This window comes from Podarcis muralis, chromosome 10 (genome assembly GCF_964188315.1).
Source record: "Podarcis muralis chromosome 10, rPodMur119.hap1.1, whole genome shotgun sequence".
NCBI classification, from domain to species: Eukaryota; Metazoa; Chordata; class Lepidosauria; order Squamata; family Lacertidae; genus Podarcis; species Podarcis muralis.
In genome coordinates this window covers 62,261,939-62,288,667 of record NC_135664.1, presented here as the reverse complement: position 1 = coordinate 62,288,667, position 26,729 = coordinate 62,261,939, and the positions used below count along the sequence as shown (strand labels likewise).

The 26,729-nt window shown below is 40.6% G+C and overlaps 1 long non-coding RNA gene across 1 annotated transcript in view; it reads right to left on the bottom strand.

Annotated features, from left to right (window-relative positions):
- The window catches only part of LOC114605786 (uncharacterized), an 83,629-nt gene extending 60,615 nt beyond the window's left edge, over window positions 1-23,014 (bottom strand). Inside the window, exons 1-2 of the long non-coding RNA XR_013394440.1 lie at window positions 22,706-23,014; window positions 21,378-21,475 (exon numbers count right to left, since the gene is read on the bottom strand). This is a non-coding gene — a long non-coding RNA (uncharacterized LOC114605786). The remainder of the gene's footprint in view (window positions 1-21,377; window positions 21,476-22,705) is intronic.
- Between the last annotated feature and the right edge of the window lie 3,715 nt (window positions 23,015-26,729).

The following is a 26,729-nucleotide window of genomic DNA, read 5'->3' as shown; positions in this document are numbered from 1 at the left end:
GGAGTGTTAATGCGAAGTGGAAACACCATCTTTACATGAAGGCCCAGAGCCTGTGAATCAACTGCTACCCTGAAAGAGGGAGAATCTTGGAGGATAAATGACCAAATATCAAGTATGTTGGCTGAAGAAAGAACTGCTCCTTCTCATTTGACTGAACAAATGAATTTTCACACTTCAGTGGTTATGGGGAGGAGGGACTGAGTAGTCAAAGGGTATATAAGATGGGCTCCCCTACAGTTGCAGCATGCTTCAGGTACTCTCACCATGCTACTGAGGGTCTCACTGGAAGAACTTCTTTCCCCCAAATGGAGAAAATGTTATTTTCTCTGGACTCGGCCAGTGGATAGTACGAATCTTTCTGTGTGACATATCCCAGATTATCAGATAAGTACCTATAGCAAGTCCTAGCGTTATGTATCATGACACATGGGAAACACCCTGCAAATACAACAAATCTGATGAAGTTCCACAAAAAAAGAAAATAGAAAATATGTTGAGTTCAGTTCTATTAGAAATGCTGACTTATTGCTGAGTCTGTTGAGGGATCCACAGCAACTGAACAGAAGAGCAAGGGCAAATGCAAGCTGAAGAATTGACTTGCTTTCATCTTGTTTGCCTACCAATATGAGAGACAAAAATCAGTATCGGAGGAAACGTTTTACCCACTGATCATATGAGATTTCAATTTGATTCTGCTACTCTGTGTGAACTAGTTGCAAATGCAAAGACTTCTAACTAATTATGCCTTAAACAAACTTTTAATATAATCTCAAACACCACATTATCACACATCATACTAATACAAGGCAAGCTGCTCTCCTTTGACCTATCGATGAAAGCCCTCTGTGATTTCCTTTCCGCTTAGGGCATACTGATGTCTTTGGATTAGATTGTTTTATTGTTCACAAGTTATTGTTAATAATCTCTGTTTTTACATAAGAAAATGAAAGAGCAGAGCTGTAATGCAGAACTCAAAACCAATGAAATTTGTGCTTATGGAAAGCTTTAGCAGGAAAAAAGTTAGCATTACATTTGAACACTGAAGTCTCACTAGAAACCTTGAGGTTATTAGGATGTGTTTTATATATGGTATAATTGAAACAATGAATCATGAAAAAACATGGTTTCAGTAAGCTTCTGAACTACTTGTTCCAAACATAGGTGCCCAGAGGAAGAAATAAAATTAAAATTAGAGTCTATCAAACGGAATAAAAGAGGAAACAAGACAAATAATAGATACCTGGACTTTATATATAATACTTCTGTTCCTTCCTTTCCCAAAGTGATGTGACTCAACATATCACTCGAGTTAAAAGGCTGAATAGCTACTATGCAGAGGAAGGGGGGAGGGCAGTTTGTATAGTATTAACTATTCTCCCACATAACATATTTTCTTTGTAAGGAACCTTGGGTACAGGGACCAAATGCAGCCACCAGGTTATTTCTGTCTGGTTCCTGACTTGCTCCAGGTCACACCTGCTCATCAGCTACACTGCCTCTCTCCAGCCCATACCCCTTGCCAACTCTAATTCATTTGCTCCTTGAGTGTTTTTGCCTGGCTGGAATGTGACCTTGAGATCAAATGATGCCTCTTGGTTGCCTGCATGGATTATAAATGTATGTGTGTGTGTTGGTGTGTGTGTGTAGAAACTATCCTACTAGTTTGTACTGATTGCTCTGCCCAGTTTTGCCTCTAGCACTCTAGCCGACTACTGACATATGGTCCCCAGAATGTTGATGATGGGAAATCCTAGCTACCTTTCCCAAGCTGCCTGTTTGGATGTTTTGTTTGCCATATCATAGAAAATTGTAGCTGCAAGGAGCTGCTGGTGTGTGTGTGTGTGTGTGTGTGTGTGTGTGTGTGTGTGTGTGTGGAATAGTCTACTATGAACATTTAGGTTTGTAAGCAATGTAGGATTAAGTTAGAGAGAGCTGGCACTGAACTTGTTCTGCCAGTGGGTTTTCTTGTGCAAGCATATCTTGCATAAAAGTTTCCACAATCAGACAGTTTGTATTTGCGTGTACAATCTGTAGAGAATAGGAAAATAAAAGGTAGTTTCATGACATTTCCACTAGTGCAAGGTTCTGCCAGTGGACCTGTTGTCTTGGATTCCTCCGTTGCTCAACAATGAGAAATAGACCCAGCTAGCACAAAGGGCCTTTGAGCCAGTGAACTGACAACATCGGATACAACCCTTGAATTGTAAGCCTGACAATGCAAAAATTTGCCTTTCCCTCCTTACATTCTCCTCTAAACTGCTATGTATGCTACATATAATCATTAATACAAATTAATGTGATATTAGGGAAGGGCAACACATGTAACTCAGACCAGGCTTTTAGTGTGGCTGCCTCTGTTCTGTGGAACAACATTCCTGTTGAGATTTGACAGATGCCTACTATCTGGAAAGAATTGAAGATATTTCTGTTCTGACAAGCTTTTCCAGCTGCTTGCTAGGTTTCTGTCATGGTATCTACTCTGTCTGGTTTTTAAATTTATCTGACTATATTTTTTGTGTTTTTAACACCCCCTCCCAGCTGTTTTTATTGAATTTTGTACGCATTGCTTTGAAACATGCTCAGAAAGCAATTAATAAACAATCAAACAATATATAAACAGCCCTATGCACAGATTTATTATGATAACTCATTTTTTCTTTCCTAAACAAAAAACAAGGATTCCATCTTTCTTTATTGCTCTTTACAATGCTATAATCAAAAGAGAAATTAATCAATAAAGAATCTCCCCCCCAATAGCTTGAGCTTGATCCTAATATTTGCTGGGCAGAGGCAGCAGGGTACAAGACCCACTGCTCATACATTCTCCCTTTGCTCCAGTGTTTACAGGCTGGCTCCATATTTTGTGCTACATCAGCATTCATTGGTCTGACTGCAAAAACCTCTAAACTTTGAAGGAAAGAAGCCTATATAGGCTTTAGGGAACAGGAAAGGACTGGCTCTGTTAGGCTTGTTTTATACAAGATGACACTGCTGTGACTGTCATGGGGTGGTAGGAGGATAATCACCAGGCTGCCTGTTGCATGCCAAGACAGCTGTTTGCCTGAATTAGTCAGCGGCTCTTTTGAACAAGACACACAAGCTGTTATAGCAAACGATGGTAATTAGAGATTTGAGCTAGACTTTCTCGGGCCACACATTAGTTGAAAAGAGAAAACAGTCAACAAAAATATTGCAGAGAGTAAAAGAACAAATGGAAGGCATTTCTAAGCTTCAGGAACACCTGAGCCTCACACCTGGGCCTCACCACAGAAAGAAAGCAAAGGAGAAATTCAGAGGTCATCATAGCAACAAAGAGATTTAATATATGTAACATGTTAGTCAATCACAAATCAGCTCAGTTCAATTCTGGGGTAGCTGGAGGGTGTGATGTATCTTCTCAGAGCAGAGGCTCATCTGCCTATGCAGGCAAGGCTTAGGGTCAAGCTGCATGTAAAAGTAGCAGAACCGCATGTTTTAAACTCCGGTCTCATCCACACTTCCGCTTGTCTCACCACTTTCCCCCAGAAAAACCTTCTCCTTACCACTGAATCAGAGCAAATGTCAATAGGATTTTCCACAGATTGATGCTTGCTCTGATTCAGAGGTAGCAAGCGGGTTTTCCCGGAAAGCGGTGGGGCAAATGGAAGACCTCTTGGACTCATGCTTTCTAGGCACGGGGCAAGCAGAAGTGTGGGCAAGCCCTCAAGATCTACCCTCAATTGCCTATAAACTGAGATGGGAGCTTAACTAGGAGTCTGTGAGGAAGCAAATGGCATGGTTGTGTGGGTGAGGTTCAAAATGACATAGCCCCTGGCCAAAAATCCTTGGAGGCAGCATACCCTGATTGCAACAGCCCTGATGAGGGGATGAATCCACTCTCTGGTCTCTTCCATGAATAGCTGTGGCCACTGGAGCCCACATCTCCTCCCTTTAACCCCATGGAGACAGCTCGGCCACTGGACTTTGATGACTGGAGCAAAGACTCCTTGGGGAATCAGAAGAACCTCAATAAGATATCCCCACAGCTGAAAACCCAGGACCTAGAAGAAATCAATGGCTGCAGAAGAAAGCTCCAGCCCTTTAACTGGTCAGATGTATCATTCAGGGATGGAACCTCTACTCAATGAATAAATAGCCCAGGTGATAAAGATCTGCCAGTTGCTCCAGAACACCTCCAATACAACTTGATTGTTCTGCTTCAGCTGCAGGAGCACTAAGAGCAATCCTGAAACCCACACTTAGGTCCTTGTCCAAGGTGCTGATCTTGCTTTGCCTTACCTTCCTGTCTGCCTAGAACCCTGGGACTACAGACAACCTCACCTTCTGTGGGTCATATCTGCAGTGATGGGAATGCCCCATGGATCAGGGCACAAAAGGGATGCAGGGGTAAGGGAACCTGAGATCTAAGGGATGCAGGGGTAAGGGAACCTGAGATCTCTCCATGCCTGCTGCTAACTTTCTCTAGGTATTTTTCTCTCAGCAAAGCTCCAAAGAAAAGTACCATGAGATAAATCCAGGGTAATGAATAAATTAGGATGCCCACCTTCACAACAGTATTTCCCTAAGAATTACCCCTCCCCATCTTATTTTATTTTATAAGTAATTGGGACACCCCAGCCACTGTCATGTGTATTTTGAGCCCTGGGTGGCTTACATGCCTTTTACATTTTCTTATCCGGACTGGAAATTGTGTGAGTTATTTTCATGTTAGTCTCTCTTCCAAACTTAAAAAAGAGCAGACCTTGATATGAGAAACACTTTCCCCCTCCACCCTTCTTGAGATGCAGTTTCACATCCCCCCAAAAAGTTTTTCAGCATTCTTTAAGTGTTAATCCTAAAGATTTCATAAGTATCTCTTCCACCCCAACTTTAAAAATGACTTCCAGTGGATTTGGAGTTTACCAATTACATAAAAATATTCAGTAGCTGAAATATGTTGCTCCAACATCTAGAGGGCTCTCCTTTGGTTACCCCTGATAACGAGCATTGTACTGGTCTGCTGGGTTGGATTTAGGGCTGTGTGAGTGGCTCACATGCACATGCACTGGACACTGAGAAGAGGAAGCACCATCTCAAAGTTTGGTAAGAAAGGTGCTGGGCTTCGGCAAGAAGGCATGAGGCTCCGACAGGGTTCTAGAGTCTTCATGCCTCCTTCTCAAAGCCTAGTTAGGACTTTCTCAGCTTTAGGAAGAAGGGGGGCTCTAGGACCCTACTAGAGCCCTCAAGCATCTTTCCCAAAGCCAGACACCTCTTTAGCCACCTTTGGGAAGGAAGGCAGCACAAGGAGTGATGGTAAGGCTCCAAATTTTGGCCTCACACAGGATGCTATACTACCCAAGTCTGCCACTGTGGTCTGGCTGCCTTTTCAATCTCAGTTTTCTCTTGTACCTCAATTTGCTGGCCAGACCTCCTGCCTCCTTGGCTGTACATGGCTTCTGCCTTCCCCGTGACAGAGAAATAGTATGTGTGGGACTATTAAAACATTGACTTTAGCACATCACTCTTGGGGCAAATAAAAAACATAAAACATCCTCAAAATAAATGCTGTCTGAATTGAACTGTAGGCAATTGTTTAGCAGGGTGCTGGAAAATGGGATTGAATGAGGGGACCAGAGCCAGTAAATATTATTATTGCCCAGGCAAAGCTCTATCTTGAACAGAAAGCCTTTACGGCCATTCTTGTTGAGGATAGCCAATGGTTAGTTTGGGAGAGTAGCATTACTGCATTATCTGAGAACCCTCTTCTGCTTAGGAACACACTTCAACTTGTAGCCCTGGTATCTCAAACTATGATGGCTTTGCACATTAATGTCACTTCTAGCGCCAGAAGCAATCAATGAACTGAACACCGAGTTCTGTATACCCCATTAGCTTTCACACAATTAATTCATGGAGGGTAAGGCTGTCAGTGGCTGCTAGCCATGATGACGATGTTTCACCACCAGGCTCAGAGAAATAATGCCTCCGACTAACAGTTGTTGGGAAACATAAGTAGGGAGAGTACTGTTGCAGTCATGTCCTACTTGTGAGCATCCCAAAGGCATCTGAATGGCTAATGTGAGAATAGGATAATGGACTAAATAGGCCTTCGGTCTGCTTCATCAAGGCTCTTCTTATGTTATTAACACAAGGAGCCAAACACAAAAACAACATCATTTTGTGGCACCTTAATGACTACCAAACTTATTATGGCATACATATTATGGCTTTCATAAGCATTGTATTCACCATGGTGTTGCTTAGTAAATTAAATTATAATAATTGAGGCATTATTAGTACAAAGGAACTACACCATCAGTTGAAAGCCTTCCCTCCCCAGTTTTCCCTCTTCCCCAGTTTAAATCAGTTCCATGTTCCAAGTGTTCATATATCCCAAATTAGCTTGGAGCGATGCCACTTAGCGAAAGGCATATGGAGAGCACATGGAGAACATTAAATATATAATACCGTACATAAGGAATATTCAGTTCTCTAAATAGTCATATATAGAGAATTCTCAAAGAGAATTTATGGTAACTGTTATTTACCAGCTTAAATATTTTACTTCAGCCTGCTATAAAGTTCTTTTTTGACCTTGTTATTTCTAAACTTTTAGTATCTTCCTAAACACTTTCTTTCTTTATTGAACTCACTGCAAATCAGCATTAATTGGCATGTTCTAATTGGTAGAAGGAGAAATGCAGCAATGAAGCATTTGTCCTAATTACCAGAGGCCCACAGGAATACAATTATCTGGTAGAGATTCATTTTGGTTTCACTAATTACTTTAAAAACAGGCATCATAAGAAACAAAGCTACTTCCAATGAATTTTTGCTAAGTCTACATGATCTGATGTACATTTAAAATGTCAGTGGTAAGCTACTCCAGGTTGCTTCTACTCTAGTCCATTTTTCTGGAATTGCCACTCTTGTTCACTCAATTTTTATGAGCAATCCATATGTTTTCACTGCCAAACTGTTGTATTCTGGTGTGTCCTGTGTTGATGTTTCTGACCTGATTTGTGATTTATTAATTCATTTATTAAATAACAACTGAAGCGCCAGCTTGTAAAATGTGAGTAGGAAAAGCAAAGTTGATACTTTTCAGGGATACCGTGACTATAATTTAAATTTTCCTGTTTATAATTTCAGCCATTTTATTTATTCCTGCTCAGTATTGAGCAGGATGGCAAATATGATCTAATAAGCATTACTGAAACCTGGTGGGATGAGACTCAATGGCTGGAATGTAGGAACTGAGGGGTATAACCTGTTCAAAAGTAATAGACCAAGCAGGGAGGAGTAGCAGCATTATATGTAAAGGATGTGTACACTTGTGAAGAAATCAATGACATAAAGCAGGGAAGGCAGATTGAGAATATATGGGTAAAAATTGTAGGAGAGAGAAACTACAGTGACCTTACTGTGGATATCTGCTATAGACCCCCAAGCCAGACTAAAGACTTGGATGATGCCTTCCTAGAGCAGATTACCAAACATTTTAAAAGGAGAGATATAGCAGTCATGGGAGACTTCCACTTCCCCAAAGTCCGTTGGAACTCAAACTCTGCCAAGAATGTAAGGTCCCAACAAATTTCTCAATTGCCTCGCTGACAATTTCATTTTCCAGAAGGTGGAAGAAGCAACAAGATGATTATTTATGTTGGACCTGGTTCTCACCAACAGAGATGAACTGATCAACCAAGTGGAAGTACTGGGAACCTTGGAAGGAAGTGATCATGTTCTCTTGGGTTTCAAGATACAGAGGCAGGGGAAGACTGAGTGCAGTTGGAAAAGCATTCTGGACTTAAAGAAAGCTGACTTTCTATACAATAGAAAGAAATATTCAATGAGAAGGGAACCCAAGATGGATGGGAGTTGTGTTATGATCTCTCCCTCTTAATTCTACTTTTACTGGGTGGAGAACCTTTTTGGCTACATGGGCCTGATCCTTATATCGGGATTGGTGTTACAGGCCAAATTAGACAGTTGGGCAGGACCACCTGCCTATCAATCACATGGTATCATTATATCACATGATCGACAGGTGGGTCGTTCCACTTGCCATCTCTTGCATTGGCTGTTGGGTATCATGTGTGCAAGGAGTCCCTCTAGCAGCAGATCTGCAAGAATGCTTCCTACATAAGCAAGAGATATGCATTCGACATGAGTCTGCCTTTGAAGACAGACTGGAAGCTTCAATTGGTTAGAAATTGGTTACCAGACTTTGGCCTGGTGTTCATACGTCAAAGCACACATAATTCGGATTTTATATAAATTTCATTGGCTTCCTGTTTCCTTCTGGGGTCAATTCGGAGTATTGATTCTAGCTTTTAAAACCCCAAATGGCTTAGGAAAAGATATTACTTTAGGGCCCAGCATACGTCTTGGGAAATTCAGTGAGTGTGCACAAAAAACAGGGCTGCCTTGTGGCAGAAATTCATCAGGTTCTCTCTTTGTATGTGTCTCTTATTTTAAAAGACTTTAATGTGCAGCACCTCATTTTGTTGACAGTCTTAATGTACAACTGTTACTTTTACTATTACCGTTATGAGGTTTCTGTTTTGCTTTTCTTTAAGTGTTGCTAGATCTTTGTTATTGCTTTTAGAAATTGTTTGTTGTACTTAAAGGTAAAGGTAAAGGGACCCCTGACAATTAAGTCCAGTCGCGTACAACTCTGGGGTTGCAGCGCTCATCTCTCCTTAAAGGCCAAGGAAGCCAGCATTTTACATTTGTATTAAATATATTATTATTTTCTCCTATTATTTTCTATACTAGACTAGGTACACTTAGTAGAAGAGTGGGGTATTAGGAGGAGGACGAGGAAGAGAATCTCAAGGGAAGGGAAACAGTCCAATGAAGAATCACCATACTCAGTGGCCACTGATGTATCTGTGTAGAAACTGGAAAATCAAATAGGTGTGGAAGGATTGAATTTAGGAGCATCTATCTAAAGGTGAGAAACTTAATTCAATTTATAGCTTCTTCCTACAGAAAACCTGTTTTGCACATCTGGGATCATAGACAGAGTTGCTGAATTGTCACTTAGGCTGTTAGTCACCAGAAACAGGCTATAAAAAGAATGTATTATGATAACGAATAATTCCTGATACAGAAATGGAAGGTGAAAGGTTAAATCAACTGTAAATAATCAGTACTGGAAAATAGATGTGTTTTTCATATCTGCTCTCTAATGAGAATATAATTAAGCATAAGATATAAATTTCAGGTCTTTAAAGAAATTCAGTTCCTGAATTTTGCTGACAGTGAAATGGGGAAAATCTTTTTAATTGCATTTTCTTTTTTGCATTTTTCATTATTTCTTCATATTTCCAACTAGTTGCTTTAAATATTTACAGATTTGTTCTCAATATCTTTTGCCCTGGAAGAGCTGCATCCAAATAATGTATAGCTTTGTTTTTCATTCTGATATGGGTTTCATTATTTGAAAATTTAATTAATGTGAAGAGACTGTGAGAGGTTGTCAGCTTACAGCCACAAAGGGATCCTGGGAAGTAGAATTTATTTCAGCCAAAAACCAAAACAAAGACAGCCATATTTCATACATTATCGTGTATCTTGTAGAAGTACTAATGATACAATGGAGCTGGTGAACTCGGGAAGAAGTAAACAAAAGATTATGAGTATAATTTCAAAGAATAACAGCTACTTCAGGAACATTTTCTTCAGTGTTATCATCTGAGGAAATAAATCACTCCCTCTAATAGTGAGTTCATTACTCTCCTGATGACAGAAATGAAGGCAAATCAGGAACACAAAAAAAGAGGAAGACATCATCAGTGGGGGACGCCAATGTTTGCAGAAGTGCAAAAACAACATTATAAACATGCAGAAAGGAGAGATGACACGCCCCCCCCCCCCCGCACAAAAGCAGTCCAGTGAGAACTGAGCATGCTCATGACACCACAAGTCAGAGTATTGTGAATTGGTTTGCTTGAGGCTTTAATAAGTTATAATGTTCTAGTGGATTGAACCCTGTTAGAGGGGAAGATAGACTGTAATATTTTGTTGCACATCTTAGTGGTATAATAATAAAAAATGTGAAGATCACAGTGAAGTCTTGTGATTGGTGATAGAGGCACTTTCATGTTATGGTACTGTTTGCTGCTGCCCAGCAAGGGACTCACCTGCTGCTGAGGGCCTGAAGGGCCTTGCCTGCCTCCTTCCATCTGGGCAGAGAGGGCTCCATTTTTGTTGTTTAAATTGCTTTTATTTTTTATCTAAGTCATTTTAAATTGTGATTGATATTAATGCTGTATTCTTAGTTTTAGATATTATGATTTATGTGGAAATTGTTTTCCATTTGGTTGTGTACTTTTTGATGTGTTTTATTTTGGTATGTTGGTAATTATGTAAATGTTGTCATGTTGTAAGCCGCCTTGAACATGGTTTTAACTATGGAAAGGCAGCATACAAATATAATGATGATGATACGGAATGCTAAAGTGGCAATCCTATACACACATATCTGGGAGTTAGGCCCATTGAATTCAATGAATTTTACCTCTGAGTAGATATGTGATATAAATGCTTGAGTCTACATTATTTATTCTGCTTACCATTAGTGTGACATTTCAGGTCACCATTTCTTACTACACTGCTCCATTAACCAGAGCATCCTCAGTCGAAAAGTTTAAAAAAGCAATTGTTCCACACAGTGCACTTTAGTGCTTTTCATTCAACTCTAATGCACTTGGTATGTAAATAAGGAGCTGTGATTTGTTAATGACTAGAGGAGATAAAAATACCCGATGAAGGGGCTGTGATAAATATTTTGCATGCATTATAGTGCAAATGTTAAGCAAGAGGTGCTGAAATAAAGCTTCTTTAGATATAGTGGTTTCACTTAGGTACCACAGATCGCAAGATAGATTGTTACAGGGCACGTGGTAACCCTTTGCTCTTTCTGCTCCCATGGCTCACACTATAAGGAAGAATTGTAGCCATTTCATTCTTCATTTTGTTTGAAATGTTTCATATCCTGCCTTACAGTATACAGCTTCAAGGTAACTAACAACAAATTAACTGATATGGTAATTAGTTTGACTTCTCCCCAAAGGCGCACTCTTCCATTGTCTCCCGAGACAGCAATGCCAACAATGGTAATTAATTAATTAAATTCTGAACAAGGACCCGTAAGAAAGGATTGGTAGTAAAGCAGCATTAAAGCAATTATATGGCAGTCCCATAGGATAGCAGTAAAAAGCAAGGAAAAAGTATACCGTCCATTGAAAACTTGGGAGAATAGAATTTCCTTACCCTGATGCCTAAAAGTTAATAGGATGTGAATGTCCCTGCAGATGGTATTTCCCAGCTGAGGAACCATCTCAGAGAAGGCCCTGTCACTAGTCACCATCTACCTCTGAAGATGGGAACACCTGCAGCAGGAATTCTGAAGATACATCAAGCGATCTTTCTCATAACCGTATCCCAAACCAGATAGGGCCTTTGCTTTGTTACTTCAGAATAAATCCAGCTGTACTTAGTAGTATCTACTGCTGAGTAAACCTGTGCACAGATTAGAGCTACATGCTACTTTTTGTATACATCTACTTCCTCTTTGCACACCTGATTCCTTGCTTTTATATCCAGCAGATACCCAGATTGAACTTTGACCACATACATAGAGGCATTCTATCTCTTGTTGTCTAGCGTCATATGAAATGGACATGATGCACTGAGCACATCTTCCCTACCTGTTTACTGGCATCTCTTGTTGTCTTTAAGCTCTGGGTCCTACCAAGGGTGAAAGACAGGCAATTGCACAATAAATAGTGAAGACTCCTGTCAAATATTCTGGGATCCACTATCATTGTCCTGAGGCATCTAGTAATTTTAATTGGATCTGGACTTTAAGTATTAAAGTATTAAACAGAAAGTATTAAACAAAAACCCACACTAGTAGCAGCACTAAAAGAAAGCTTGTAATGAGCAGGCATACTTTTCACCAACATTATGTCTTAAGAATATTCATTGACTGTTGCCTACAACAACTTGCAAATCAGATAATAGGATTTTTGACTTTAAAAATCATTATGAAACTGTTGTGTGAGCTTTTCTTTTGGGGGGCGTGGAGGGAAAGATATAATTTTAAAGCAAATAAATTAGAAAGCTCAATTTGAAAGACATTTCTAAAATACAACTGGCATTCTGAATGCTCCAAAGGTTATGGATGTTTTGTCCCAGAATTTGATAACAGCACAACAGAAATGCAATATTAAAAAATAGGAAAGCCGTTTCCATTATTGGCTTCTGCTTAAGAGAATTTCATTACATGAACATTATAAAATCAATCTGAGAATAAATATTAAATGCTGATGTTCAACAAATATTAATGCAAGTTGGAAGCAGTTAACCAGTCTAGGAAATTAAAACAAACCTCAGGTGCAGAGTTACAAGCAGCAATAAAAGCCTCAGGGCAAATTTGATATGGGAGATTGCACAAAGGGTCTCTCTCCCCCCACTTCTCATAACATCTAGAACTCATTCATCTGATGAAAGAGATCGGCAATAGAAAAGGGAGTATTTGATGTGTAATACCACACATCAAAATGTGATGATGGCTGCTAGATTAGATGGCTTTAAACAAGGATTTGACATAGTCCTATAAGACATAAATTTGGCATCAGCTACTAACCATGACAGTTAAATGGGTAATCCCCAAGTCCACAAGCATTATACCACTTAGTATCAGGTGACAATTAAACAGCTGAGCTCCCTGAAGCATCTATCTGCCTGACTACCATTTGGAAACAGGATGCAGGATGGGCGTGATCTTGCCTTGATTCAGTAGGACAATTATAATGTTTTTAGGTGTTCACTACAGACTTTGAGGCTTCTCTCCTAAACCCACTGACTAGGCAGTAATCCCCAGTGAACTTAATGAAACTTACTTCTGAGTAAACATTTGTATGATTGTGATTGTGCTGTTAATACTTATATTGTTCAGAAGGACTGAAAGCATAGGCCTCAGTACAGAATTTAGATCTTGAATTGAAATATCTTTCTTAAAATGGCAAAACAGAGCAAATGCATCCTTAAGTCTGAGGGCTCCTCAGTTTATTCAGCATTCATCCTGATTATTTGCACAAAGCTTACATGGCAATTATACAGTGTCTGCTCTTTACTGAGTATTTGTTCTGATTTGTTTGCAGAAAGGCTCTATGATGATGAGCATTCAGCTAAGCTGTTCTGGTGCAAGAAACCCACTGTTTAAAATGATGTATTTTTGCGGTAAGGAAAGTGATGGGCAAATGCATTCATCATACATTTTGGTGCATTATCCCATCACTTTCTTAACTACAAAAAGTACATTTTTAAAAAGTGGATTTGTTGTACCAGAGCCAAAATTTCATGCCTAAATTTCTAGTATGACCCACAAAATACTGACTGTTCAGAGCTGGCCAGAACCAAATCAGATAGCTGCACTGAAGAAAAGGGGATTGCTAAACAGTTTGTGAATTGTGGAAGTGGTTGAATGAAAAATGAAGATCAGACTTAAAAAGAACCTTCTCCTTTATAATTTGCATGTTTTAAAAGACTGACATCTGAACACTACTTTTCCTTTTAAGAAATGTATGGAGATTTTAAAAATAGAGCCTTTTAGCCAGAAAGGTATTAGGAATAGTTACACTTTTTTTTTAACAGCAGATTTATAAAAGAAGCACCATCTTTCTAGCCTGTGCAGTCTAATCTAAAGCAACTGGTAGCACCACATGCTTGAATGGACATTCGCCTTAGGGTGAATCAGACCTTTGGTTTATCTTCGTTGGTACTGTGTATTTTGATGAGCAATGTCGCTCCAAGTCTCAAGCTGGTTATGGTCTTTCCCAAGTCTTTCCACCTGATTAATGTTTATTTACTAGAGACAATGGGTATTAAACTTTGTAGCATCTGCTTGCAAAACATGTGCTGTGCTACTGAGCTGTGACTCCCCACCCCCTGGGACATTTCCTTTGTCCAAGAAGGCTGTGCCCCTAACTCCAGATGGGTAGGGGATAATTGTGGAAATTAAGTGGCAAGGAAAATACACTGGACATTTTCAGAGGCACTTTTCATTATTACTGCATGTTTCATCTCATTAATTTGTATGAAATACTGACTGGGTTGTGTTGTTTCTCCTTCACCCCATCAAGAGATGAACTTAATTTGATTTCATTCCTCCCCTACAATGTTACTGACATAAGCCACAATGAACTTCCATTTTTGCAAGCCCCTGTACTGTGCGGTACTTTTAGATGAATTGTGTCCTAGCCTTCAAGGAAAAATGCTTCTCACCTTCCATGGCACTGATGGCCACCCATCCATAAGGCCAATAAGGACCTCTGGACGGTTAAGTTCAGTCAAATGCGACTATGGGGTTGCGGCGCTCATCTCACTTTCACGCTGAGGGAGCTGGCGTTTGTCCACAGACAGCTTTCCAGGTCATGTGGCTAGCATGACTAAACTGCTTCTGGCACAATGGAACACCGTGATGAACCAAGAGCACACGGAAATGTCATTTACCTTCCCGCCACAGTGGTACCTATTTATCTACGTGCACTGGTGTGCTTTCGAACTACTAGGTAGGCAGGAGCTGGGACAGAGCAACAGGAGCTCACTCTGTTGTGTAGATTTGAACCACCAACCTTCTGATCGGCAAGCCAAAGAGGCTCAGTGGTTTAGACCACAGCGCCACCCGCATCCCTTATAAGGCCAATAAGGTAAATGGAAAATATGACACAATCCTGTGTGTTTTCTTGGAACTGTGTTTATTTCCATGTATATAGAATTGTAGCTCTAATCACTAGATTGATACATCCTGTGGAATTTGATATCCCAGGGTTATGTGAGAATATACCTTAAGAGAGTTTGTACTATGGAATGGAGAGGATGATTATATATTTTACTTGGCCAGCAGCATTTGCTGAAGACAGTTTTCAATAGAGATGAAGTTGTCTTTGAGGCACAATTCCGCATCTTACCATATGTTCTAATTTCCTGTGATTCTTAGGCAGCATTTCAGGAACATAAATCAAAATCACAACATGAAAATAAATTTTGAATGAAAATGGATACTCTCCGCCTCTCTTTAACAAGACAGGAAATATACGTATGCCGTGCAACACACTCTTTATCCAAATTATGGGGTGTGTTTAAGATAACATGCAGTTCTGGGGGTTTGGATCAAAACTTGACACAAAATAGCAGTGGAGGAACACAGTAAACTTGGAAAAGAAGGGGCAATAGTCATATTATAGAGGGAAAGGCCAGGAGCTCTTAATGAAATCTACAAGTCTCAATCCTTGAAGTCATTAACTCAAATTAAAGCCAAATCATGCCTACCCAAGAAGACTTCCAAAAACAACATTCAGATTTGCATCTAATCATCAGACCATCACAAAATAGCGCAGAAGGTAGAGCATGAAACTCTTAATCTCAGGGTCATAGGTTTGAACCCCATATTGGGTGAAAGGTTCTTGCATTGCAGGGCGCTGGTCTAGATGATCCTTGTGGTCCCTTCCAACACTATGATTCTCTGTTATTGTGGACTTGGTGCTGGTGAGTGTATGTCTGTGTGGTCTATATGTACGTCTGTGCACTATATATCTGTAGTGTGCATACATATGTATGTACGTACGCATACATTGCCTATGCCCAGTTCTGACATGTGACCCATTCAAGGGTGGCTGACAGTCTATACGGTCCACTGGCCAAAAAAATGTTGTTTTTTTTTAAAAAAATTTTTTTGTCCTGCCCCTTCCCCCAAAGGAGCCCGGGATTGCAAAAGGTTTGCCTACCCTGTAGTTGAGCCTCATCTATTTAATTTTGCTGTCTCCTCTCAAACTCCATTTTGAGATTGGAACTAAATTCAAACTCTATGCCTTCAACATCAAGCTAGCGTCCTACCCTCCAGCTTTGTTTAGTGTACAACTTGATAAAGAATTCTGGACTGCATATTCTCTCTTAAACAAGGGAATGAAGTGAATAAACCTGAAAAATTTGCTCACAATTTTGTGGTTTTGTTTGATCCTATGGAAATTTCCCAGTCATTAACTGGTGGACCTTCCTCCTACCCAGCACGGGATGTACACAATGCATGCAAATTGCTTAAAATGTTTACAACGCTTCAAAAAGGGGATTGTTTTACTTGCATAGTTATCATTGCTATTATGTAGTAAAGGTAAAGGGTAAAGGGACCCCTGACCGTCAGGTCCAGTCGCAGACGACTCTGGAGTTGCGGCGCTCATCTCACTTTATTGGCCAAGGGAGCTGATGTACAGCTTCCAGGTCATGTGGCCAGCATGATTAAGCCGTTTCTGGCGAACCAGAGCAGTGCATGGAAACACCGTTTACCTTCCCGCCACAGCGGTACCTATTTATCTACTTGCACTTTGATGTGCTTTCGAACTCCTAGGTTGGCAGGAGCAGGGACCGAATAACGGGTGCTCACCCCGCCGCAGGGATTCAAACCACCAGCCTTCTGATGGGCAAGCCTTAGGCTCAGTGGTTTAGACCACAGGGCCACCCATGTCCCCTTTTTTGCAGAAAATGATGCTGCTGCTTTCTGGAAAGTGGTATCTTGCACCCAGTTGCTATTTGATCTGACTACTAACCTATTTATTATCAGGTTATGGCATTGGTTCCTGTTTTAATATCCCCAGCTGGTTTGAGACATAGGTACTTAAAGGACCACCTCTCCTTATATTTTCTTCTCCAAGCATTTTGTTCAACTTCCAAGCCTCCTTTGATGTAAGGATATGCAGTAGGCAGGCCCACCAAGCCACAACACTACATATGCTTTTTGATTCTACTTTAAAACCAGAATGAGCATAATACATTTTGTTTCCTGGGCTTCATGGGATTCCCTATCCCATGTTGAGAAGCACAACATGGTCAAATTATTTTAGCACCTGAGGCAGAAAATCCCACAACTATAACTACTTCTCCTGCTCCCTAGGAATCCAGTAATAATAAATTAAATAACTAACAATTGTTGCCTTTTCATCCAAAACTAGCTGCCTCAGGTAGCCACCTCACTCTCTCTAATGGAAGGGTACAAGGAGTAGTGGGGTATCAGAGTTTTCTTTGGCATGAGTCCTCATCTTTTTGGATCTGCTGTTTTGTTTGTTTTTATGCTATGATTATGTTGGTGCTTTTATGTTGCCATTTGTTTATTTATTTAACAAAAATATATACTACTTGATTATGCTAACAAACCTTTAAGCAGTTTACAATATATTAAAATTCTCAATAAAAACAGGGATCTAAAAGCATTCAAAAGATGATGAAAACCAACAAATTGATGCTAGCTAAAAAGAGATAAAACACTTGTAACTTCCTTACTGTTCTTATTTGTTGTAATCATGTTTTTATTGTTCAAGCATAATTTTTATTTTGTAAGCTGCTCTGGTTGCTTCTGAATAAGAGAGATTGGACACACACAAAATAAGCAATTACTATGAGGTATAAATGTGCTCTTAAAATACTGTTTTCTTGTAATTTAATCTTGATTGTATCAAAGTGTGGGCCTTTACACTTCACTGAGAATCTTTCCCCATTTCAGAGAAAACTCTTCTACCCACCCACCCCAATTTGAAATGGGATTCCAGTTCCTTCATCATCGATAGTCAATGTGATCATTTTGACATCTGAAATGTGCCTTGTGATCTTAGCTGTGCAGAGCAATTGAGATATCCATCAGTGGCAGTTCCTGCTGAAGCAATCCCGCAGGGTATGCATATGCCAGAGATCAATGCAAGCACTTGATAAAAGGCTATTACAAATATGACTGAATATGCATATATATATGAAAAGCAGAAAAAATATGTTCATCTCATCCTAGTACGTTCGGAAAGATGAAAATGTAAAAAATGGTCCCTAAAAGTTTAGAAAATTGTCACTTGTTGCCTTAGCTGAGTTGAAAGGCAGTTTTCAATCAGCAAAAAAACTTTTTTCTGCCTTGAGATAGTGAGAGCCTGAGGCAAGTAGGGAAAATTGAAGCTACATGAGCTTCCTCTGTCAGAGATGCAGCTGAAAGAGATACACTAAGAATATGCTAAAACTGTGAGATGATAGATTTGATTGGATCATCTTGTCCTGGTACAGAGGAGTATACTAGCTTTCAAATTACATGCTCAGACCAATCATGTGGAAAGTCTCTTGTTTACCTCTCTTGAACCATTTGTAGTGGATGCATGAATGAAAGCTAAAGCTCCAGAGGCTATCTCTGACCTCCTAACAAGAACAGTTAGTTACGTCTTTAGCAGAATTACTGAAGTCCTTCCAGCTCTTTCACTCATATTTTATGCATGGCTATTTTCTTGAATTTCTAATTTCTGTTTCAGAATGCATCGATGATTTAGTTCGCTCATAGGATATAGATTAGAATGCCTTTTAAAAAGCAACAGTATTCATCTCAATATTGAGATGTTTATGTATCCTTGATGATATTCCAGAAGATGGGGCAGATTTTCAAGATCCCCTCTATTTAGTGAGGGACCTTGATGCCATGTGTCCTACTTTACAGAGGACAGCACTTCAGAAGTACTCCCAAGCTGCGTGCTCCTTCAGGTGGAGTGTGCTCCTTCAGGGCATTGTAAACCTGCGAGAGGTAAAACTACAGTGCCTAGAATTCTTTGAAGGGAAAGCACTATACGCTAGTAACACTCAATCCAGTGAGCAAGTGCTGTGGGTAGGATTTCCAGCACTCAAACATGCGAATAAATGTCTAGTGCACACACCATACTGTCATGCCTGGCTATAAATAAAAACCAGGCAACCAGAAATGTAACGAGGCTGAACAAAGTAAACTAAAATAAGCTAAAGGATACCATTCAATTGCCCAGTTTTTCAAAAGAGGACAAGGACTTTTCTTTTTCATGATTTAGCAAGGGAAAAAGCCAGAAACGCTAAGCCTTACTGTTAATTGGTCTATTTATATAATGCTTGCAGCCACGTTGGTCCATTATAATAATAAGAAAATAAAAGCAAACATTTATTGGGATTAAGCAAAATGTTACAAAACAGTCAACAATCATTTACGTGTCTCTTTCAGGCTGTATGTTATATTAAACAAAAATAGCCAAGTGAGTATAGTGACTTATATAACAAGCATGCACTGTTTGAGAAGGCACCAAATTAAACAATGTGTGGGTTTATACATGGTGATCGTGTTAAGATATTAGGGCATGTGAGCATGCACAGGCAACTGAGCATGGTATAATACGCACAGTGACTCATATACTGTAACAATCTTATGCTTTTTTAGCAGAGCCCTAAATTTACATTAAATGTAGACTAATATGTAGCGACCATTTTCAGATATCAGGGCATGTGGTACTGCACATCTTTGTGCATGTGATGGAGCAAAGTATAATGCATTGTCTGAAGACCATTGTGTATGAGTCACTTTGTGTTATGCTATGCTTTGTCAACTGCACATGCACATACACCCCTGCAATATCTGCAAATGATCACCATATTTGGTGTGATTTTGGTGCTTTTGTGAAAAAGTACACAATTATTATATGACACACCAAGTATTATATTATGCTCAAATATTAAACTGGCCTTGCGTGCACACACGTGTGCAATAGCACATGCCTCATATAGCATACCTCCACATGATCGCTACATATTAGTCCACATTTGGTGTAAACTTGGTGCCTTCGTTGCTTGTCTGCAAAAACTACATAATCTTTGTGAAAAGTTGTACTGTGCTACCACAGTTATACAGTGGTACCTTGGTTTACGACTATAATCCATTCCGGAGGTCCGTTTGTAAACCAAAACAGGTCGTAACCTAAGGCGCGCTTCCACCAATGCGGCCTCCCCCCCAAAAAAGGGCCGCAATCCCCCCCCCAAAATTGTTCGTAAACCAAAAAAAATGTTCATAATAAAAAAGGGGGTTGTAATCCAAAAAAAGTTCGCAAACCAGGACATGCACTTCCAGGTTTGAATTGGTCGTAATCCAAAATGGTCGTAAACTCCCGTAGGCTGTTCGCAAACCAAGATACCACTGTATTAGTGTTGGAAATGCTGCTGTAACTTATCTCTATATTATTTCCTTAGGATCATAGAATCTTAGATTTGGAAGGAACCCCAAGGGCCATCTAGTCCAACCCCTGCAATGCAGGAACCTCAGCTAAAGCATCCATGACAGGCGGCCATCCAACCTCAGTTTAAAAACCTCCAAGGGGGGAGAGTCCTTCAGAAAAGACAGATTATCTAGTAAAGGAAATGTTCCTTTAAAAACCCCCTCAAAATACTTTCCAGATTGTAACATAATCTTTGCACCAACTTAATTAATAAAGCATTTTCTGAAATTTGCCTGTAGTCTAAGAATGCTCAAATACCACAAAGGGAGTCAGGTCTCTTCATCTCCAGTGCACAGATGCAGGTGTGAGGAATCTTTGAGCTTTGCTGCTGAACTGCAATTTCCATCAGCCCCAGCAAGCGTTGCCAAAAACATCTGGAGGGCCAAAGGCCACCCCATGGCATTGTTGGTTGGTTGACATCTGCTTGTCTCAGGAGACAATGGAGGAGTGTGCCTTTGGGGGTGAAAAACTGTTGGAGAGTTAGAATGCCTGCTGTGGCTGTAGAGACCAATGTGGGAGAGACATGTTTTGTTACAGCTGGGGCAGATGAAGGCACCTGGTTGTGCTGCTGCAGATGCACCATGGCGTTTCTTCTTTCTGTGCTCCTCCCCCCATGTTGTGTCCCCGACCAGAGATACTGCCCCTCCTGATAACATGACATAGTCAATCCCAATAGTAGATCCCAAAGGGCATTTTTCACCTGTGTGTAATTTTAATAATTATTATGGTATTTTTTTATTCAATTTCTTCATCACCCTTCACCACAACATCCTAGGGCAGTTCACAATATTAAAACCAGTTTAAAATAAATACAGTTAAAAGGATAGGGCAGTTATAGGGTATGTATGTATTGTGAATATACATGCAAATATATTGTACAGTACCTGGCTATAAATACAAATCAAGCCGTCAGAAATGAAGTGGGGGAGCTTAAAACAATGGGATTTAAATAAGCAATAGGCCACCAACCAGCCGTCCACTTGTTTTAAAATAGACAAGGTCTTTTGGTAGTGGGGAATTATGCCTGGGCTCTAGCTTGTTGCTTGATAAAAATAATCATCAGAACACAGACCTGGACTCCACTGAGTTTCTGACCTCTATGAACCTCTTTCTCATCTAGCACTTTAGACTGCAACCCTGTGCAGTGAGGGCCCCTAGAAGATTAGTCATGATTAGTCTGACACTTTATTAATAGATGTTTTAATCATGTCCTTGAAGTGTTTTCCCAAAAAAGAAAAAAAAGATACATAGCCAAAGAAGAAAACAGATTACTTGAATATTTCATACATTTACACTCACAGTTGCGGTGTTTACTCAAAAGGAAGCATGCTGTGTCCAGCGAGGTTTGCATTTACCTGGGACTGCAGTTTCAGAGATTTTCATGCTGGCCGGAAGAACTGTTAAAAAACAAAAAAAAAGAACAAACATTTAAGCTAACAAAAATGTAACTGCTTTCCTATTTTCCAAAAATCTTTTTTGTTACTTTGAATCCAGTTTTGGGGTTAGACTAAATGTGATGCTGTAAAGGGCAGAACAAACATTTAAGCTAGCAAAAATGTAACTGCTTTCCTATTTTCCAAAAATATTTTTTGTTACTTTGAATCCAGTTTTGGGGTTAGCCTAAATGTGACACTGTAAAAGGCAGCTCACTTTCCGTATTTATTTTTTTAAATATACTAATCTGCTTCCATCAGTTTTATTTCTTCCATGTAGTCAGCAGCTGTGGGGCTATGTGCTCTTCTGGGCACATTGCACAATAGACAGCGGAACCTCAGAGCATATGAAAATTTCATTATGTGCAATCCTTCAGAGCAGATATTTAAAGGAAGGTCTTGCAAAGTCGCCTTCTGCTTTCATGTCTATGCTTCCCTCTTAGCAATACTCCCTTAAGGAAACGTGCTATTATTGACGGAAAGCCGAATGGCTGACAAGACAAAAAACAAAAGCTGAACAGTGTTCATGCAGGAATTGCAAATTCACGCAAGAACACGTGCAAAGCAGGAGTTTTTTTTCCTTTTTCTTTTCACAAGCCGACCTGCGATGGTGTGCAAATCTGTGGCTCTAAATCCCAATGTTTACATTAGTACTGTTGGAGTGCGCATTTTCCCCTCCCCTCAAGTTAGCCACAAAGCATATTGTTGGAACCAAGGTTAGAGGTTCCTTTGGGAAGGAGGGGAGAGCCACATATGCCATGATTTCAACAAGGAGGAAGGTGGGGGTATCATTTATAATACAGAATACACCAAACAATGGATGATCTGCCCATCAACTCCACCCACTCAAATTGGGTACCTCAGTTGGTTAGAGCATGGTATGCTTTTAATGCCAAAGTTTGACCCCCATGTGGGACAGCTACGCATTCCTGCATTGCAGGGGGTTGGACTAGAATATGATTCCAACTCTACAATTCTGTGAGGATACGGAATGGAGTACCAGGCTCGAGAGTGTTTTTGTGTGTAGTTTTTCTCTCAGGCGCTTTCCTTAGGGCCTGAAGTGACTTCTGGGGATGCTGAGGCAGAATGAGGGAGAGGCTGAAAGGAACCTCCCCCTTTCTCTAACAAGGACAGACTGCTCTGAATAATGACAATTTTGAGGCGAGGTTCCCCAGTGACAAAGATTCTTCTCACCTGCCAGGCCCACCCAGCGCCAGCATTTAACATCCTTTCGGCACTAGGTAAGGGGGAGGGGAAGTATTTCTTCCCCCCATTTGACGGGTGGCGATATTTCTGCTATGTTGGTGTTTTCTTTTATGGGGTGTGTGTATCTGTTTGGGGGGGGTACCGCACGCTTTTTATTGTGAGGTATTTTGTTTCTCATTTTCTCCGTTATGTTTCCCTGGATGGTTCTTTGCTCTTAAAACGAGTCGCTCGCAGGCCCCTTGCACTGGACGGATAATGTTATTTACTAAATTCCCATAGCATATTGCTCTCGCCATGAGAGAGAGAGAGAGAGAGAGATAATCCTTTTCCCGCGCTTTAAAATAACGGCGTTTTATGAGAGAGCGCGCGCGCGTGCGCGGTTGGGCAAACGAGGGTGACGCGCTAAGAGAATTTTAATGCGGGGGGGGGGCGGTGTTGGAGGGAAAAGACCCGCCAACCACGTGACGGGCGCTGGCGGGAGGAAACCGTTGGCGTCGAACGCGGCCTCGTGACGCCACAAGAGCCCCGCGTGCCTCCTAGGCGTTCGCCCGGCGCCGCACATGCGCGCGCATCCTCCTCCTCCTCCTCTCGGGTCCCCCTCGCGCGTGGCGCGCGCCCAGCCCGCTGGCCTCCTCCTCGTTTGCCTCCGCCCTGTCCCCCCCTCCCCTTCCCCAATTCCTTTTTTAGCATTCACTTTCTCCCCACCTACCCCCCCGCCCCGCTCCCCTTCGTCTGCGTGGACGGAGGGACGGGGAGCGTCACTTTGGGGAGGGGCGCGGGGTGGGGTGGGGGCGTTTGCCTGGCGCCCCTCAGACCCCTGGCTGGCCCAGGGGCTGGGGGCGAAAACTATGCCGCGCCAGGAGCTGCTGGAACCAGCCGAGCAAGCCAGGAGCGAGGGCAACAGGCCATGAGGAGCGACCACCATGGAAGCCAGATATCCTTCCTCGGCTGTTTTCATTCCCCCAGCACCACTGGGGGAGAGTTAACGACGTTGTATATGCATATACACACAGTCCTTGTGGTGTTTGCACATACATATATACATGCATGCATATATACATGCATATATCATAGCTGTCAACTTTCAGATTTGAAAATAAGGGATCACCAGCCTCGAAAATAAGGGATCAGCAGTCTTGAAAATAAGGGATCAGCAGTCTCACCTGTCCCGAGGACAGTCTACGGGATATCTAACAATCTGGGATAGCAGTGGGAAGCAATGGGAAATGGCGCTGGAATAAGGGAATTTCCCGCAAAAAAAGGGAAGGTTGACAGCTATGGCATATATATACACTCACCCACCCAATTGCAGAATTGCACATGGCAGGGGGCAGTCTCACCCACTGCTAGAAAGTGAACCAGTAACTCAATAATAATAATAATTTTATTTATACCCCACCCTTCCTGGTTCAGAAAACCGGGCTCAGGGCGGCTACCAACAAATTTAAAACACTTAATTGGTGCAACAAAAAAACAGCATAAAATACAGTATAAAACAATAACAATAAATTCAGAATTCAAAAATCAATTTAGGGGGGAAATCCATCCAATAAACATTAGATGATTACCAGGGCTAGCTGGCTAAATTAGTCCTATTTGGGCCAGTGAGACCAGGGGAGAATTAGCTGTGGGATCCCAGAGCGGGTAATCTTCATAAAAAGGGGAGGGGGAGGGAAGGAAGGGGTATAAAAGATCAGGCTAAGTTCAAACTCAAGGCAAACCATTCCTGGGGAAATGGGATAGAGCTTTTCCCAAGTAAGGAGCATTGCACCCTGCTCAACATACCGGAAAACCCAATGAACTGTTTTGAGACCACTCGTGCTCCCTGTTGGAGCGATGCTTCATTCACAGAAATACCGCTTTAAATGGTTATCCACATACGCAGCCTGGAGCTGCTTTGCAAGGAAGCATGGGATACCTGTGTGGTGAAATTGTTAGGAAATTATGTGCTGTTGACATGTAGAATTTGTAAGCACCATTCAGGATTTCCCTGCACCAAGAAGTTTGCAATATAAAGTCTGGAAGCAGATAGATCAGTAGGGGAGTCTTTATACGCTATAGTGCTAAAGTTCTCCAGAAGGAAATGCGCCACCAATACAACCCCCAAAATGAATATCTGGATGCAGTTTATCACTGCAGCACTCTATGGCAGAAAGCCCTCTTGAATGCAATGGGTTGAACTTTCGGAAATGTTTCTGTAGGATTGCAGCCTATACAAATCTTTGTGTGTTGAGGTTTGGAAGTATATTGGACCCTTAATACAGTCCCAGTGGAAAAAAATTACATATATCACAGGACCCTTTTAATCTTTACTTTTACTATTATTGCACCCTATCTTGTGTGTTTCTATTAGCTCTCCATTTATTTAAATTGTATAGTTTTGCCCTACAGTTGCAGCAATTTTCACAGTGCCTTGGGTTATTCATAGATAACAAAAATAGCAGAAAAACACATCTAAAACAGTGGTTCAAATAACAAAACAATATTCTTCAGTGCTCCCACTGTTCACTTTTATAATCTAAGCGACTTGGTGCAGGAACCTGTGGGTTGTATCTAAGGTGTATTTAGAGTAGACTACTGAAGTTTTACCTTTTTTTACTGAAGTTAATGAATGTGTGTTAGTCATGTCTATTAACCTCAATGGGTGTACTATGAGTAGGACTAGCATTGGATAGAACTGTGTGTAATGGGAAGGATGGGACTGGGGATTCAGCACAATCTGGCTAAGGGAGAAAAATGATAAATGCTTAATAAAGATTGCTGATTTCCTTAACTAGCTTTCCATTTACGTGGTTTTTAAACGTCATCCATGACAAGTTTAGAAAAGGAAAGATTAATTTTGAAAGTACTTTGGAATTGCTTACTAAATTTGACATCCCCTTCGATTATGTTCATGTGAAATACATTTTTAAGGTGAGAAAACCTGTATAACTGAATAGGATTGGAAGTACTAATAATCTGCAAACTGTTACTTTAAAATAAGGTTTTAAAGATGAATTTCCTATATGTGAAATACCGAGCAGATTAGTTTGTCACTGAGTTCAATGATATTTGGAGACATTATTCTCTGTTCCGTATTGTAAAGTCTCTGTTGGAGACTGTGTTATTACTGTGTTCTGTACAGTGCTTTCTAGCACATTGTTGGAGTTACGTCATTACATATTAAACAGTACTAGCAGCAGCAGAGCGGAGTAGGAAAAAGCTTGTTGCAAAATCGACTTTTCCTCAATCTAGCAATATTTGGTCATCAACTTCTGGCACACTGTGGTCATATTTTTCATTGGCCTTATACATTCAACATCTCATCTAGTCTCTTTCATTCATATGGCATGTTATATGCTGAGCATGTCAACCAAAAGTGCCATAGCTTCCCTCTCCACCCTCTGCTGTGTTCCCAATCCTGAAGTTTGTAATACTGTATGGAGTTTCAATGGAACTTAAAATTTGGCCCTCATATGCAGCATTTTCCACACAAGGACTTCCTGCTGGCCTGACAAAGATCATTCTTACAACAAGGAACGATATATTTTCATCCTCATTTTATGTAAGATGTCAAGGAAATAAACAACTATTTGATATTTTAGAAGACATCTGAAGGCAGCCCTGTTCAGGGAAGTTGATGTTTTATTGTGTTTTTAATATCCTGTTGGAAGCAAGCAGTCCGTAACTACCCCTCTGGAAGTTGTTCTAAATTAGATTTGGCTGGGGAGGCCTGATTGGCTGGGGAGGCCTGGCCAGATGGGTGGGGTATAAGTAATAAAGTATTATTATTATTATTATTATTATTATTATTATTATTATTATTATTATTATTATTATTATTATTATATAAAGTCTCTGTCGGAGGTGCCCTTTAAGTTACTTTTGACAGACTTATCTAATGTTACACAATTCCATATTTATCCTGTTTCAGTATCCAACAGACTGTTACAAAAGTAACTGGTGGTTTAGCTAAATATATACATATATGTAACAATTATATGGCCATAATCAGTTATTTAAATACTGCTTT